Genomic DNA, 15177 nt, shown 5'->3' on the forward strand with positions numbered 1-15177 from the left:
ATTCCAATGGTGGTATAGGAGACTAGAGATACGATACGAGGAAAAAGAAAAGAAGTCCAAAACATCTCAAGCAGAATCTATAAGTAGGGCAATATATGAAGTGAGAAAAGCAAGATATGAAAACATCACAGCTAGACAACGGCACACAGAATGGTTGGCAACCCAAGAGAGAGATGGCAAAAAATGGAGACCTAGATAAAGATAATAATTTTGATGCATTTAGAGTCCACAAGAGAGCACAAGTCCCAAGGATATGACACATCAATACTCATATCTCTAACATGAGATGTCTTATAAATTTTCTTTAAAATTTCAAAGGTTTGTCACTATGTGGGCTACTTATGAGAAAATCAAAGAAAGATACTGGTGGAAAGGGATGTATAAAGATGTTTCCCACTTTGTGGAGACTTGCAGGGACTGTCAACTCTACTCTTTAGTGCGGCATCGTGATGAGTTGCATCCAACCTATCCGCTATGTATGCATTATAAATGGGTGATTGACTTGATTACTTTGCCTGTGGGACTTTGGCAGATGAGATATCTTGTCTTGGCTAGGGAGGATCTTACAAACTATGTTGAAGGCATATCTTTGCGGACGAAGACCACCACTATCTACTTCTAGGTCTATGTTACCAAGAGGTAACGAAACAAATAAGTCTATCCCACTATTAGATGTGTTGCTATATTGCTCAATAACTTCATCAATATCATCGACAATCACATTATTGTCTTCTTCTGTGTTTCCTTGAACACGCATATCATCCATTATGGTGTCATCATGCACATCATCATTATTTGTTGGATTGTCATTTGCTATCTCCATGTCGATAATATTACCATATATTGGTTTTGAACGATTAGATATAGGGATGACATACCACCATCGGTTATTGTTTACCATTGGATGATACACAGCCTGTATTTGAAAAACAAAAGCAAAAAACTTAAGTACTTATGATCAGTTGTACATGGGCCGATGCACTATATCCTTACTATATTTAGTGGTTTGGCAACAGTATATCCGATATGCGATATTCCATTTTATCCATGATTTATTTTTTGTCAATTTTTAAGTTTCCAATGTTTCGCATTGCGAGCTCATTATCAGTACATTTAATCTACAGTTGCGAGGTTGACAATACATTATCAGTGCAGTATAATGCAGTTAACGCATTTTCAAAAAAAGATTGAACCGTCAAATTTATAAATCGGAATTTGGTGAAACTTCACCCTCATGCTGGGCATTAGAAAAACTCATTTATATTAAAAATTTGGCCCCATCAGAAGCCTCTGGGTCACCTGTCCGGAGGCTCGCGTCTGGGGCCCTGAATCTGGGGCCCAGAGGCTTCTGATGGGGCCAAAAAGCCTCTGGGTCACCTGTCCGGAGGCTCGCGTCTGGGGCCCTGAATCTGGGGCCCAGAGGCTTCTGATGGGGCCAAAAAGCCTCTGGGTCACCTGTCCGGAGGCTCGCGTCTGGGGCCCTGAATCCCCATCTGGGTCACCTGTCCGGAGGCTCGCGTCTGGGGCCCTGAATTTGGGGATTCAGGGCCCCAGACGCGACGCGAGCCTCCGGACAGGTGACCCAGAGGCTTTTGATGGGGCCAAAAAAAATTTGGGTGGTTGATGTGTCCTTGAGGAGCCTACAGGTAAAATTTCATGTGAATCGGAGCACTGGTGATATTTTTCCAAAGCGTGGATTCATTAATTAAAATTTTAGGGTTTTTAAAAAGTTTGGCTATAAGTTTAAAGTTTCACCTCATTTTACACATTTCACTTTTGAGTTCTGAGTTCTCTCTCCTAGAAGACATGGTACGCACCAAGCAAGCGGCCCGGAGATACCCCCCTGGAAATTCTATACGGCAGCCACGTCCTCCAGCTCCACCACTACCACCACGACGCCAGCATCACAAGCGTCGATGGAAGCCAGGCACAGTGGCTCTTCGCGAGATCCGCCACTACCAGAAGACCACTCACCTCCTGATACCGAAGGCTCCATTCCAGAAGTTGGTGCGGGAGATCATGGAGGGCATACTGATCAGGAACAACAGGACCCAGTTTCCAGATACATCACGTGCGAAACAACCGGATCGCTGGACTGCCCAGGCCCTCCTCACACTACAAGAAGCTGCTGAAGCCTACCTCATCGACTTATTTGGAGACTCGGTCTATGCAGCGGTGCATGCAAGGAGGGTCACCGTCACCGACAGGGATCTGCGGATAGTCAGGTTCTTTCGGCGATGGAAAGATAGTCCTCGCGGAGGTCAGCAAGGATAGAGGTGTACAACTCAAAAGCACATGGAATGTAGCTTCTGAAGACATTTTGTAAATCCTTGGTTGTAATGGACCCCATGTAAAATTGTTATTAATACAAATACAAAGTTTTTGGCGCATCTTATTTTTGTTTAGTCGCTTGATATTTATTTTATTTACGTCGTTGAGTTATCGTTACATGCGTTCGAACAAATACATGTTGTGCACGAATTCGATAAAGCACTGTGTATTAAATTTAGGGTACGAATCGTATTACGTATAAATTCGACAAATAAACGTAACATTCAAGTAAAAAACAATAGTAAATGACACGTATCACAAACTACATTGCACGCGAATCCAACAAACATCGGTTTTCATTACTTGAAGAGAAGATTACAAAGTGCAATACATCAGTGATGCGATATCAGTAGGCAATAAGTACATCTATTCTCTCCTAGGCTTCTTCGAGCTAGGCTCCCCATGGTCAGAGCTATTCTTGATCATAGGCAATAATACATTTTGCCCCAATAGTTCCTGTCTAATGACAGTGGGGTCTTCAACACCGGCAACCATGCCACGGGCCACCATGGAGAAAAGTGGGCCAGACCTAGTACTCGTGAATAAGTAGAGTAGCTTCGAACGTCGAAGCAACACTACTTTCTCCAGGCTGGAGTTGGTCGGGATGGTCTTGAAGGGCCTAGCCTTTGTTAGTGCCCTCAACTTCAAGAAGTTCTCGGCAAAAGCAAGGGAGCATGTCTTATGAAATACAATAATGTCGTTGACAAGCTGCCCAACGTACTCCTTCAATGCCGAGTCTTGCACCCTTCCTTGGCTACCAGATCGGCCACCCTGCCTAGATGAAAACTCATCTATATAGACAATCTTCTGCAACACACAAGTTCAGTATCAGACTCACTATGCATGGAGTGTGCTGAAGATATATAAATCATATTCATATGAAACTTAACCAGTAGGGCCTCTAGGGCATCGGGAGCGCACACATGTGTTTTTGTCGGGATTGGGCCCCCAGATGTGCCCTGGCTGGAGGCTCGCGTCTGGGGTCCTGAATGCAGTGTCGGGATCGGGCCCCCAGATGTGCCCTGGCCGGAGGCTCGCGTCTGGGGGCCTGAATGCAGTCGGGCCCCTAGATGTGCCCTGGCCGGAGGCTCGTGTCTGGGGGCCCGATCCTGACAAAAACACATGTGTGCGCTCCCGATGCCCTAGAGGCCCTACTGGTTAAGTTTCATATGAAACCGAGAACATTACCTTCTCCGCATCATCTATCTGCCACTGTAATGGAGCATCCAGGTCTGCTCCTGCCCCACTGGGCTGCCCTCGTCTCTCTCCTAGGTAGGCACTGCATAGTCGGGTCGAGGACCAAAAAGGCTTTCCTACAACCGCTCGAACTCCTCATCAGAGATCTGATACTGTGGCGCCGCATCCTCAATCTGCTCATGGATGCTCACAATGGCAAAGATGTCATCGATGCTCGTGCCACATAACGAGCCACCTCATCAACATGTGGTGGGGCATCCTGTAAATCAAAATCTATGAAATCACTAGGTGCATCACGCACCATGATACAGTATAGTTCTTCTTCCCTAAGCTCCAACAACTCTAGCACATCCTGCATGAGTAGATATTCCACCCCCTCGATGGTGATAGCATGGAGAGAAGAGAGGGGTGGCTCTTTGCTCGTGGGCATCTCATCAGGGCAGGGAGGTGGGTGCACAATGGCCAAGCTCTGTGCTGCCTCAACACTCAGATCGAGAGTGATCTCCTCAGGCTCCCTCTCAAAGTACTCTAGTAGTGGCCGAGAGGGTGCGTCGATGTCCTCGTCACTGTCCTCTTGCACCTCAGTGCACATAACATATATGGCAAAGGCGGCATCCCTCTCAATGAGATCCATCGTGACGTGGTCCTATGATGAGGTGGGCACTGCTCTAGCGCGGAGATGTTGCTCCACATGCACCAGGGCTCGACTTATCACCTTTGCATGGCTGGATCCGGCACACAAACTATACAAAAAATCCATGGGAACCCACCTGAGAGTGGAGTCGGGAATAGAGCAAGTGAGAGGGTTCACTGCATCACAAAACGATGCTAGTATACTAGAGTCAGGGTCTACAGCGGAAAGCGAGCTCTCTAGACTCAAGGTCACGCAAAACCTAGGGTATATCTGGTCCCCTATGTACGCGTAGCATGTGGAGCTGATCCATGCGGCGAAGGCGGGAGTGGTAGCCATGGCACACAAAGAGAGAAGGAAGGAGAGCACAAGTGTAGGGAAGTGGAGAATGAAAGTGAAAATGAGTTTGGAGTTATAGCTTTTATGTGTCTAGGGTTTTAAATAAAGGTTCTTTATAAAGTTATTAACTCTAAAGTTTCAAATTAAAACTCTTACCTTAGTTTCTTTATTTCAGTACTTTAAAGTCACTGTTAAAATTACTCATACAGACAAACGCTTCATTCTACATTATTATATCCTCGAATATGTTTGGGTCGCTGAGTATATTCAAGTCTAACGAGAGAAAATATATAATTTTTTAAAGAAAATAAATCTAAAAGGCCTTGAAATTCCCTTTGGATCCAATTTAATATTAAAATTTAAGAAACGAGCAGCAGAGATGCGCTACAATATATCATTGTGCAAAGACAATATTCTCTAGATTATAGACCTCTAACCCGCAATTTAATTATGATTTTTAACTGCACGATTGAGTAATTACAGTATGTATTATCGCACGCTTGGATCACAGTAAACTAAAATTTAAAGTACTCAGAAGTTCAAAAAAGGTATATATTCACTCTTCATAAAGTTTTTTTACAAGGATTCCACTATCTCAAGGATATGTGGAGAAGCACATTGTTTACATGTCATGGATTGCTCACTACGAGTCCTGACTTTTCTATTATCTAACTTGAAATAGAAGTTGTAGAGGGGCTCACTGGACATTAATTGGATTTCTTGTCTCAGAAAATAAATGGGCCAATGACTCTCTGCGCTAACTACGAAAGGATTATGACCACTCCATAAGATTACCACATCTACGAGCGCTGTATGTGTGTCATCTTGGATATCTTGATCCAAGCTGATCCACTCCCCTCGCAAAAGTCGCCATCTTCTATATCGAAAGCGAACGCACAGAGTTTGTCTAGCAATGAAATACCTGTAATAAAAACAAAAATAATGGTAAGTGATCAATGCGACTAACATAACAATTCATCTAAGCGAGACCTATGTCAATTAAATCAAGGTATGCAAAGTAGTAAAAAAAGTTTTACCTGAATGTAATATCAGATTGGTTGACCCTGCACTCAATCATCTCATCAAAATGTGTTCTTTTGACTTGCCAAGACTCACCCAATAGCTGACTCATCCATTCCTCGGATGGACACTTGCATTGATAAGCAATCTTTGTTTTCTTCAAAACATCACATGAACCAAACAAATGTGCAAACAATGAGAATGGAATAAACCAACTAAGATGCACATCTTTGGAGCCTGTGGTGGGTTTCATAGCACTATTGATGTCAGATTTTATCTTTGACTTGCAAGCTCCTGACAACTCCAAGCTACCAATGAACCATTCACCACTAGACAGTGGCGGCAATGGGACATGCTACAATCTCTGGCTTTCTACCACATACAATGAATTATAAAAATATATATTTTGAGTGGCAAGTTGACTTGCTGAGGTATTATCATAGATCAAAGAACCTATCTCTTCATGCCAAACATGTATCTTGCTGCTTAAACATTCCACATTCTGCCATTCATGCAAAGTCGATGGATATAGAGCTGTCAATCAAACAAGACTGAATTAGAATACTGTAAAGACTTTTAAAAACAACTCTGATACAAAAGAATAATCAATGATAAAATTTAACGACTTACTGTTTTGTTTATAATTTGCAATGTTGTTCTCGTCGTGTACAGAGATTTGTTTATGCGTATAAACATGTTGAATCAACACTTCTGTTACTGCACTTGTGCCATTAAACACTTTTCTGAACTCTAGAATTCTACCTTTCCAATGTTTGCTAGGGTTTGCAACATCCTTGCGCTTGACCTTGAAACTCCCTCGAGTACTTGGGTGCATCAAAATCCAATCCAACTTATAATACTTATCACAAATCCAATTACCGCCATTATCTTTCCTGTTGAAGACCTCCACTGCAAGTATGCTACTAATATTTTTCCTCCGTGAAGACATCTGTAACAACCAAATACAAAAGTTACCTATCAACATGTATATAATTTGAAAATGTTCTCTCCAAATGAAATTAAATTTAAATGGATCAATTTAAAAAAGAAACATTGTACCTGTAATTTCTTTCACAAAGATCCCTAGATATGTTGAACAAGAAGTTGACTTATAGCAAGACCATTGTTCCTTCACTGACAGATTCCTGCAGTACAAAAACAAAAGAAATCTTAGGTCAACGCATACATATAACTTATATAGGCTTTGTCCAAATGCGTTGAATTTTAACCATGGAACAACAGTAAAAAATGGCAATATACCTGTGGCTTTCTTTGCAAAAAATCCCAAAGATGTTGTAGAAGTCGAGTTCTTAATAAATCATTGTTCTTCACCCTCGGAGATTCTTGAAGTAAAAAAACAAAGGAAAGCTCAGTATGCATGTAACTTGTATACATTTTGTCTAAACGATATAAAATTTAACAGTGGAGCAACAAAAAAACAAGACAATATACCTGTAACTTTGTTTACAGAGAAACCCTAAGATGTTGAAGAAGAAGTTGAGTGTTCAAAATCCCAAAGATGTTGTAGAAGTTGAGTTCTTAATAAATCATTGTTCTTCACCCTCGGAGATTCTTGGAGTAAAAAACAAAGGAAAGCTCAGTATGCATGTAACTTGTATACATTTTGTCTAAACGAGATAAAATTTAACAGTGGAGCAACAAAAAAAGAAGACAATATACCTGTAACTTTGTTTACAGAGAAACCCTAAGATGTTGAAGAAGAAGTTGAGTGTTCAAAATATCACTATTCTTGACTGTAAGAGACTCCTAGAGCATCAAAACAAAAGAAATTACATGTCAAAGAATGCACATAACTTGCACAGGTTTTCTCCAAACGAGATAAAACTTTACCATAGAACATCTATGGAAGAGAAAAATATACCTGTAGAGTTTTGTGAAGAGAATCTTAGGGCTTTGGTAAAACAAGCTCTGCTCTCATAAAACACATGAAACTCTCTCTGTGCTTGTGCAAAGCAAATGAAATTTTACAGGGTTACAGACAGGGCAAGCAAAAGTGAGGCTGTAAAATTTCGTCAGGAAAGAAGAAGCGGGGAAAGAGATATGACAAATTTGAGTTCCGCCTAAGAAAGAGGGGGAAACTGAAAAGGGGAGAAAAGAAAAGTCAAACATAAAAAATAAGAAAATGAAAATTCGAGGCACAAACTTCCAAGAAGTGACAGCATTGTACTCCCCACATTTTCCCTTATTTTATTGCTAAGGGAAGAGTTGGTCCAAGATATGGCTAGAAGATTCATGTTACATGAATCTGGAATCCCAGTTCTCTCATTGGTTAGGCCTATATTTGTTTATTCACTCCTTAAGGGGCAAAAAAGAGAGTCCATATTTCTCCTAATGTATCCAGTCAAAAAGGATAAAATGATTGCTCCTCGATTCAATAAGCACTCAATAAGGCTTAGCTAAGCCTTGGGAAGCTCCTCAAGCAAGCTAGAACAAGTTGGAAGAAGGAAAGACTCAATGCATACCTCGAGAGGAAGAAACAATAGCTTCCATGAAACCTTGAGTTGAAGCTTTGAATCCAAGCTGAAGCAAAGGATTAAGAAGCTCCTCGAATGGTTGGCTCTAATACCAATTGAAAGGTAGAGCATGAGTGAAAGCACACAAGTAGAAGCAAGAGCAAAGTAAGAGCTATGGCATATGAAGCAAGAGAACAAGAAAGAGAGAGAAACCATATGTGGAAACTCCAATAGTCACAATGTGTAACCAGCCTTTCCTTCTTCAAATTTTACTAAAAGAATAAAGAAAGAAGTAATAATAATGGGCACCTGCCACTTGTAATATACAGGTGTGTGGGCACTGTCAATGTAATGAATACATAGGCAATTAAGCACATGTGCCTTTACCCCCAACACGTGGGCTCATCAGTAAGTTTAGGGCATGCATTATCCCTTGTAAGGAGGTCCCATAAGTCTCTCCCCATCAAAAAATTATCCATGCGGTAGGACCATACACTATAGTTGTTAATTAGTTTGTCTTCCACAACTTTAGTAATATGTGAGGTTTTTGACATTACGACAATTGCAATCTTAGAAAAATGAGTAGTATGTAATGCGTCAAATTACTATCCAAGCATGTGAAAAAGTCTAAGTAGCAACTGCTCAAAACTAAGACCAACAAGCATTTAAAATACCTAAGAAAATATACATAAATTGAGTTCCATTGCTATGTTGTCATACATGTGTCCAATTGCATACACCCATGCATCATGCCTATATGTCAAACATTAGTTTTCCAATAAGAAACAATGAAAATTGGGCTCAAATGGTGTAGATATGATCCAAAAAGCATCAAAACACGAGTCTAAATTTGACCACTTTTCTTGTTGTTTTTAATATCCAGTTCAGTCTTCTACCAAGGTGAAACTAGATTTCAAATAACTAGTTCTTTAGATTCTAGGGTGAATACTCAAGGAGTCAAATCATTTCAAATCTTTGTCTAGTGTGAAAGGGGATACTTTTGGGGGCTTTAATCAAAGCTTAATATAAGGATTAAATTAAAAAATTCTTTAGATGACTAAGTTGCTGGAAATTGATGCCATTCTAGACGATGAAGATTTGAGCAGGCCTCATACATGCTGCATCGGCAGCGAATCTGTGTAGAACCCTTTCTTGTCCTTCGAGATTGAATTGGAGCTTTAAGCTCTATGACTACCAATAACAATGATAATACATATCTACTCTTTCTCTTCTTTATCAATGTAATGATCATGCCACTACTTCAAGTAGCCCCCCTTGAGCTTCATAAGTTGCCCTTATGCTTGTTGATTATAAGCAATCAAGCAACCCTCATGCTTCTAACAACAATCAAACATGAATTGATCCAAATTTGAAAACAATCAAAGCCTTGCTAACATACATGTATCATTTGCAACCTTCCCATGGCTTCCAAAATGCATTCAAAGCGAGCTCAATAGCTCCCAAATCTGAGCCACAATAGCTCTTAAATCCATATGCCTACTTTTGGGTGGATCAAATGAGGATTTGTACTTGATTTAATGGCATATAACAAGCTTTCAATTTGATGTAGACCTTGCTTTGTCGCACTCCTCGATCTGATCTTTCACTACCACACTCTTGCTCTGATACCAACTGAAAAGAATTGATGTGGATGCACAATAAAAGGGAGAATGCCACAAAAATGGAGGCTCAAGCTAGCTTCTTCTTCTTCTTCATTCTTATCTTTCTTCCATTGTCAATAGTCTACACACAAAGCATCTTGCTAAAGTGATAGATACCTTTTGACCTTTCAGTTTATTTACACACAAGCTCTCTTTTATTTATGCATACATAAGATAGAGACTTAACCTATGCCTTATTTCTCAACAGCTATTTATGATCAAAACAACTAGTGTTGATGTATTTTTGTTAGTTGGGCTACTCATACAATTCTCCCGTGTTTTTTCATGATCTAAAAGCGATAGAGCATCCAATTTATCACAGAAACCTTTCTGTAAGATTTAAGCATTAGTCAATAGTGACTAGTTCACATTGGGAGGCTCTCGATTACTCCCAACTTTGGATTGTACACATATTTTGATGAATTCATCATCTTGGAGGATTTTCCATGCTGCTTTGTGCTCATTTTGGAGAGATTATGTGGGCAATTTGTACGTTCTCAGTCTCCGATGGCTGTTTTATACATAAAAGATATCTAGAAAACTTGGGATAGCTTGTAAAAAAGTCATATACATTTGGGAGTATTAAAATATCATTTTTACATTAGATTTATGCTTGTTTGATTTTTGGATAGCTATTGATTGGCCTTGTCATACACTTAGTTTTTGCAATTTGTTGGTTTATTTTTAGCTTGCAATTAGGTGTACCTTTCTGTTTTTAGTGTGCAAGCATAATTTTGTCATTGTGGCTTCTTCATCGAGTTTAGGGAATGCATTGTTCAATATTGAAAAGCTTGATGATACAAACTTTTCATATTTGAAAGAGCAAATATATAATGTATTAGTCGAGAAAAAGCAAGTGAAGCTGATCAAATGTAGTGGGATTAAGCGTGAGGACATGTATGCATATATATGGGAGGAATTAGATCCATAGGTGGTCTTACAAGTGCTAATGTTGAGAGCAGCTTGCTTGGTGAGGGGGTGAACAAAAAAAAAAAAAAAGAACGGTTAAAGAGCTCCAGTGCACTTATGGTGAGAGGAAGGTCAAATATTAAGGGAAACTCTCATGAGAAAGGTAAATCATGAAGTAAGCCACATAGCAAAAAGGATGTAGAATACTGCTTCTATAACAAGAAGGGACACATAAAAAAGGATTGCTAAAAGTGGAAGAATAGAAAAAAGGCAAGGAGGCAAATGAGGATGATGGCAAAGAGAAAAGCAAGGTAAAGATTGAGGAGATTAATGGATGTGGCTGTGATGATGGTGATGTCTTGTCTATATCCTCTTTTAGTGATGTACGCTTGGTTGCCATGGATAATGGTATGTCTCCGAATTAGCTTATGGATTTTGGAGCATCATTTCATGTTACTTTACATAGGGAGTGGTTTTCTACTTATGATGCTAGAAAAAGAGGATATGCCCATCTTGGAAACAACTATGCATGTAGCATTGTTGGCATTAGGGATATATACTTGTAGTTGATAAATGGTTTGTCTTTTATCTTATAGAATGTATGTCATATCCCAAACTTGACAAAGGGTTTGATTAGTATAGGGTAGCTTGATGTTTGTGGTTATACAATGCAACCATGATGTCATATTTAACTAGGATCAAATCCATAAGTAGCCTATCAAAATGGTTGAGATCCACATAGTAGTATTTTAGAAGGATGGGCAACTAGCACAAGAGCAAGTTGCATGACTTATTCCACATGATGCAAGGCTTTGATAGCCTATTAATACTGAGCTAGAAGTGCCATGGGATGGTGGACAACATCATGTCTTACAAGATAGACAGGTGGGATAGCCAGAGGCTCTTGTTTTAAGCTAGTTTTACATAAGTCTACGAGGTTTCTAGACCACCATATCTAGACTATCTCATTGTCACGGATTGTAGTGAGTCTTCTTCTTATGCAAATGCTATGACTAGGGATGATAGTCATAAGTGGAAGAGGGCTATGTAGGATTTAGACATTGCAGGAGAGGTGCCTACATTGCAATGTGATAGTCAAAGTACCTTTTGATTAGCACTGAACCTTGTCTTTCATGCAAAGACAAAGCACATTGAGGTGAAGCATCACTTCATTAGGGAGGTTTTTGATGACAAGTGCATTGAGCTTGTCAAGATCCATACAGATGATAACCTTGAAGCTCTTTTCACGAAGTGTTTACCCTTTGAGTGCTTTGCACACTATAGAGTGTTGATGGGCATTGTATAGTATCTTTACTTTTCTTTTACTGCCTTAAAGGCACATTGGCCTTTAAGTGGGAGGTTGTTGGGATAAAAGCCAATGGCCATAGAAGCTAAAAATCAAGTGTTAGAAAAAGCTAGCAAAACCAAAAGGAAGAGTTCTAAGCATAGAAAGCAAGAAAGGAGAAGTAGGAAGTAGTGCTAAAGATAATATGATAGTCTAATATAGATATTAAATGTCTATTGCCTTCTAGGCTTCCATCCTCCTCCTCCTCCTCCAAACAAGTAGTAAAAGCAAAAGTTATTGTTGTAACTAAAGTTGATTGTTCTATATCCATGGAAAATCTACACTTGTTAAACACTAATAGAAAGCTTGCCAAACTTAGGTAACGACATGTTTTAAATAGTAGATAGAGCTAGGATTCAGTTTTCCAAGAGTAAGATTGAATCAAATTGAAAAAGTACTTATATCAAGGGGACATATACATCATTACTCATTTTTCTAATGTACAAGAGTGATGCATGCACCTTGTAGTCATTTGACATGTTATGCATCAAATTGATACAAATGTAAAATTTCACAGGTAACCTCACACCCACTTTACTTCAAGGCCCTTCAACCTATTGGTCACTCAATGTGTGAGTTAGAGTCTCTAAAATTTTTGAACAATAAAAAAAAAGGACCCAAGGATATGTGATTTGCCTAATTATACCATGGTGATCCATTTGTGTGGCCAATTTTATCATTAGAAGTGATTTGGGCCTCAAATCCACATGACATGTCAAATGGAAAATTGCTACTATAATATACCTTCAAACTTGAAATTAGTGATTCCATGTTAGTTCCTTAACATTCAGAATGTATTTTACAAGTAGATGAATATCAAGTTGCACAATTTGTATTAAAAGTACTCAATATATGTTTGTGTATGGGATGAGTCCTCTTTGCTCCATGATTTTCCTCGATAGCTCAATTATAGATTGATAGTAATACACTATAAATTGCTTGATCATAGATTTGAGGCCTATTCAAGGAGATTCTTTGATTTGTGGTGCTTGGTTTGCATGACTTCTACATGAAATGCTATATTTCATGCCGAATATCAATTAGACTAGATTAAATACTAAATGTTAAGCTTTGTTTTCTTTCAATGCTTGTACTTATTTCAACCAAATTTTGATTTCAACATTCTCAGAAGATACATCTAGGTAGGTAGAGCTTGCCATGTCCCAAATGGGGACTATTGAACTAAATATATAGGTAGATCCTTTTGAATAACCCAGTAAAGATGGATAGATCCTTTTAAATGAATGAGTAAAATGCTACACTTGGCCTCTGACCCAATCGGTAGAGAAAATATGTATCTAGAAAGCTATGAGTCTAACAAAGAAAACACATCTATAAAAAAACTAAAGAGTCTAGAAAGGAAAGTATATTATGTATTAAAATGCACAAACTCCCTTAGGGTTTTGGGTGAAGGTTATGAACCAAAGATGCAATCCTTTAAGCATGATGGAAGAGCTCCTCTCTTGGCAATCTTATATAAGTAGGATGGATCTTGTCAATTATGTGTACCCCTTGTATAAGTAGCCTATTGCTCTGTCTTTGGAGACATGCATTCTCTTAAGCTTGGTAGACTTGAGATGTTCATGCCAGGGCTTAATGCTAATATTGTGGAGTCATTAATCTTGGTGATATGGGATGCCTATGATAAGGTAATAGTGGCTTCATTGTTCAGTGTGATCCTCTTGGCCTCAGGGGTGTTAAATGGATATAGAGCTATGCTTTATCTTTCTTATGTCACTAAATTAGAGAGGTCCTAATGGAATTAGAATAGTGTGAAACTGAACTAACATTGACCATCCCATATTAAATATGTATCACCACTTGTAAGCAATCTAGAAGCCTTAACAAAGATGCCTATATTTGAAAATCCCACTAGAGCTATATTCAATTTGAACTTCAAAATGCATGTAGTTTGATATGTGAGAATGAATGCTATAGATAGGGCATTCCCATTGCTTAAATGGCTCTCACAGCTCCTTGTTGGTCCATGTGTGTTGCAAACTAGCTTGAGTCATCTTCTTTCTTGCCTTATTTTCATTCCCCATTGCTTTTGCTTTAGTCGCAATAATGGGATACATCCACAACATCAACTTGTTTACATTAACCACCAATCAACTTGTTTACATTTGGTAAGCATCAAGCATAGATGGTGAATATTAGCATGCATCACTTGGATGGACACATGCATGTAAGCATCATATAGACTCTGTAGGTTAGCAAGTTATCATTGGCAATTATCATTACCAATGAGGTTATCATTGGCACTCATGATTAATAATGAAGTTATTGTTCACAGTTATGTTATAATTGGTGATCATGTTAAGAATGAGGTTCTCATCGATACTTATGATTATTATTGGACTTATTGTTCAAAGTCATGGTATCATCGGTGATCATGCTAACTAACATTGGTAATCATCTAATTAGAACTTGTTCCCACCAAGCAACCAAGTTGGGAACTCCCTATTGAACCCATTGGTTTGCATATGTGCTAGAGTTTGCATTTGGGTTCACAAGTAGGAACCTTTCTCAACCATAGGTGAAATGCTTGTCCAGTGAGGTTTACTTCCAACTCTACATGTGTGAGATTTTCTATTGGCTAACAATACACAAGCACAACTTTACATGCTATTAATGTTATACTTTATTTTTTTAAAAAATTATTCACACATGCAAGCATGTATCTATGGGCTTCCAACCAATTCTCAAACTTGTTGCGAGCCGTTTGGCTAGTGGAGACATGTCCTTAGGGTAAGGGGGCTAGTTGTAGAACATGCAAGAAAATGCACATCAATCTCATAGCGTAGGTAGGAACTTGCAAATTTGATGCTATGGAGTGGACGAAGATTTCACATGGAGCCTCCAAAACAATCCTCGTTTCTTATGGTGGCAAATTTTGACGATACGAGCACACATAAATTTTTGCGCTAGTAAAAATGAGTCGTCTATTGCGGTTCACGGTAGGGTGTGCGAAATAGACAAAGGAGCACTAGTAGTAGAACAACATCGAACCTTTGTCTCATGGAGCTAAGTGATGACATGCAACCTTTTCGTAACCATTTGGATGAAACAACTTGTTATCATCAACATTGGGATGTTTTTTTATTTGCCCCCGCTAGTGTTCACAAAGTGTGTCATTATTGGCCCTCTTACCCTAGGTGTGTGAAGGGTGAGGAAATCAGGATTGTTTAATAGCTAGAGCTACCCTTCAAGGGATTTGAAAGGGATAAGTGAGGAAGGCAAGAAGAGGAAGAAGGGGAAAATTTTCAC

The 15177-nt window shown here is 39.2% G+C and overlaps 1 long non-coding RNA gene across 1 annotated transcript; it reads right to left on the reverse strand.

The window, feature by feature from the left end:
* Positions 1-5979: 5979 nt before the first annotated feature.
* Positions 5980-6666, reverse strand: LOC148025828 (uncharacterized). The gene is made up of 3 exons (XR_015693021.1): positions 6578-6666; positions 6149-6467; positions 5980-6052 (listed from the first exon to the last, which is right to left on the reverse strand). It is a non-coding gene; the product is annotated as an uncharacterized LOC148025828 (long non-coding RNA).
* Positions 6667-15177: the final 8511 nt, after the last annotated feature.

Source organism: Lygodium microphyllum, chromosome 14 (assembly GCF_053477565.2).
Source record: "Lygodium microphyllum isolate KBCC chromosome 14, Lygodium_microphyllum_v1.1.10, whole genome shotgun sequence".
NCBI classification, from domain to species: Eukaryota; Viridiplantae; Streptophyta; class Polypodiopsida; order Schizaeales; family Lygodiaceae; genus Lygodium; species Lygodium microphyllum.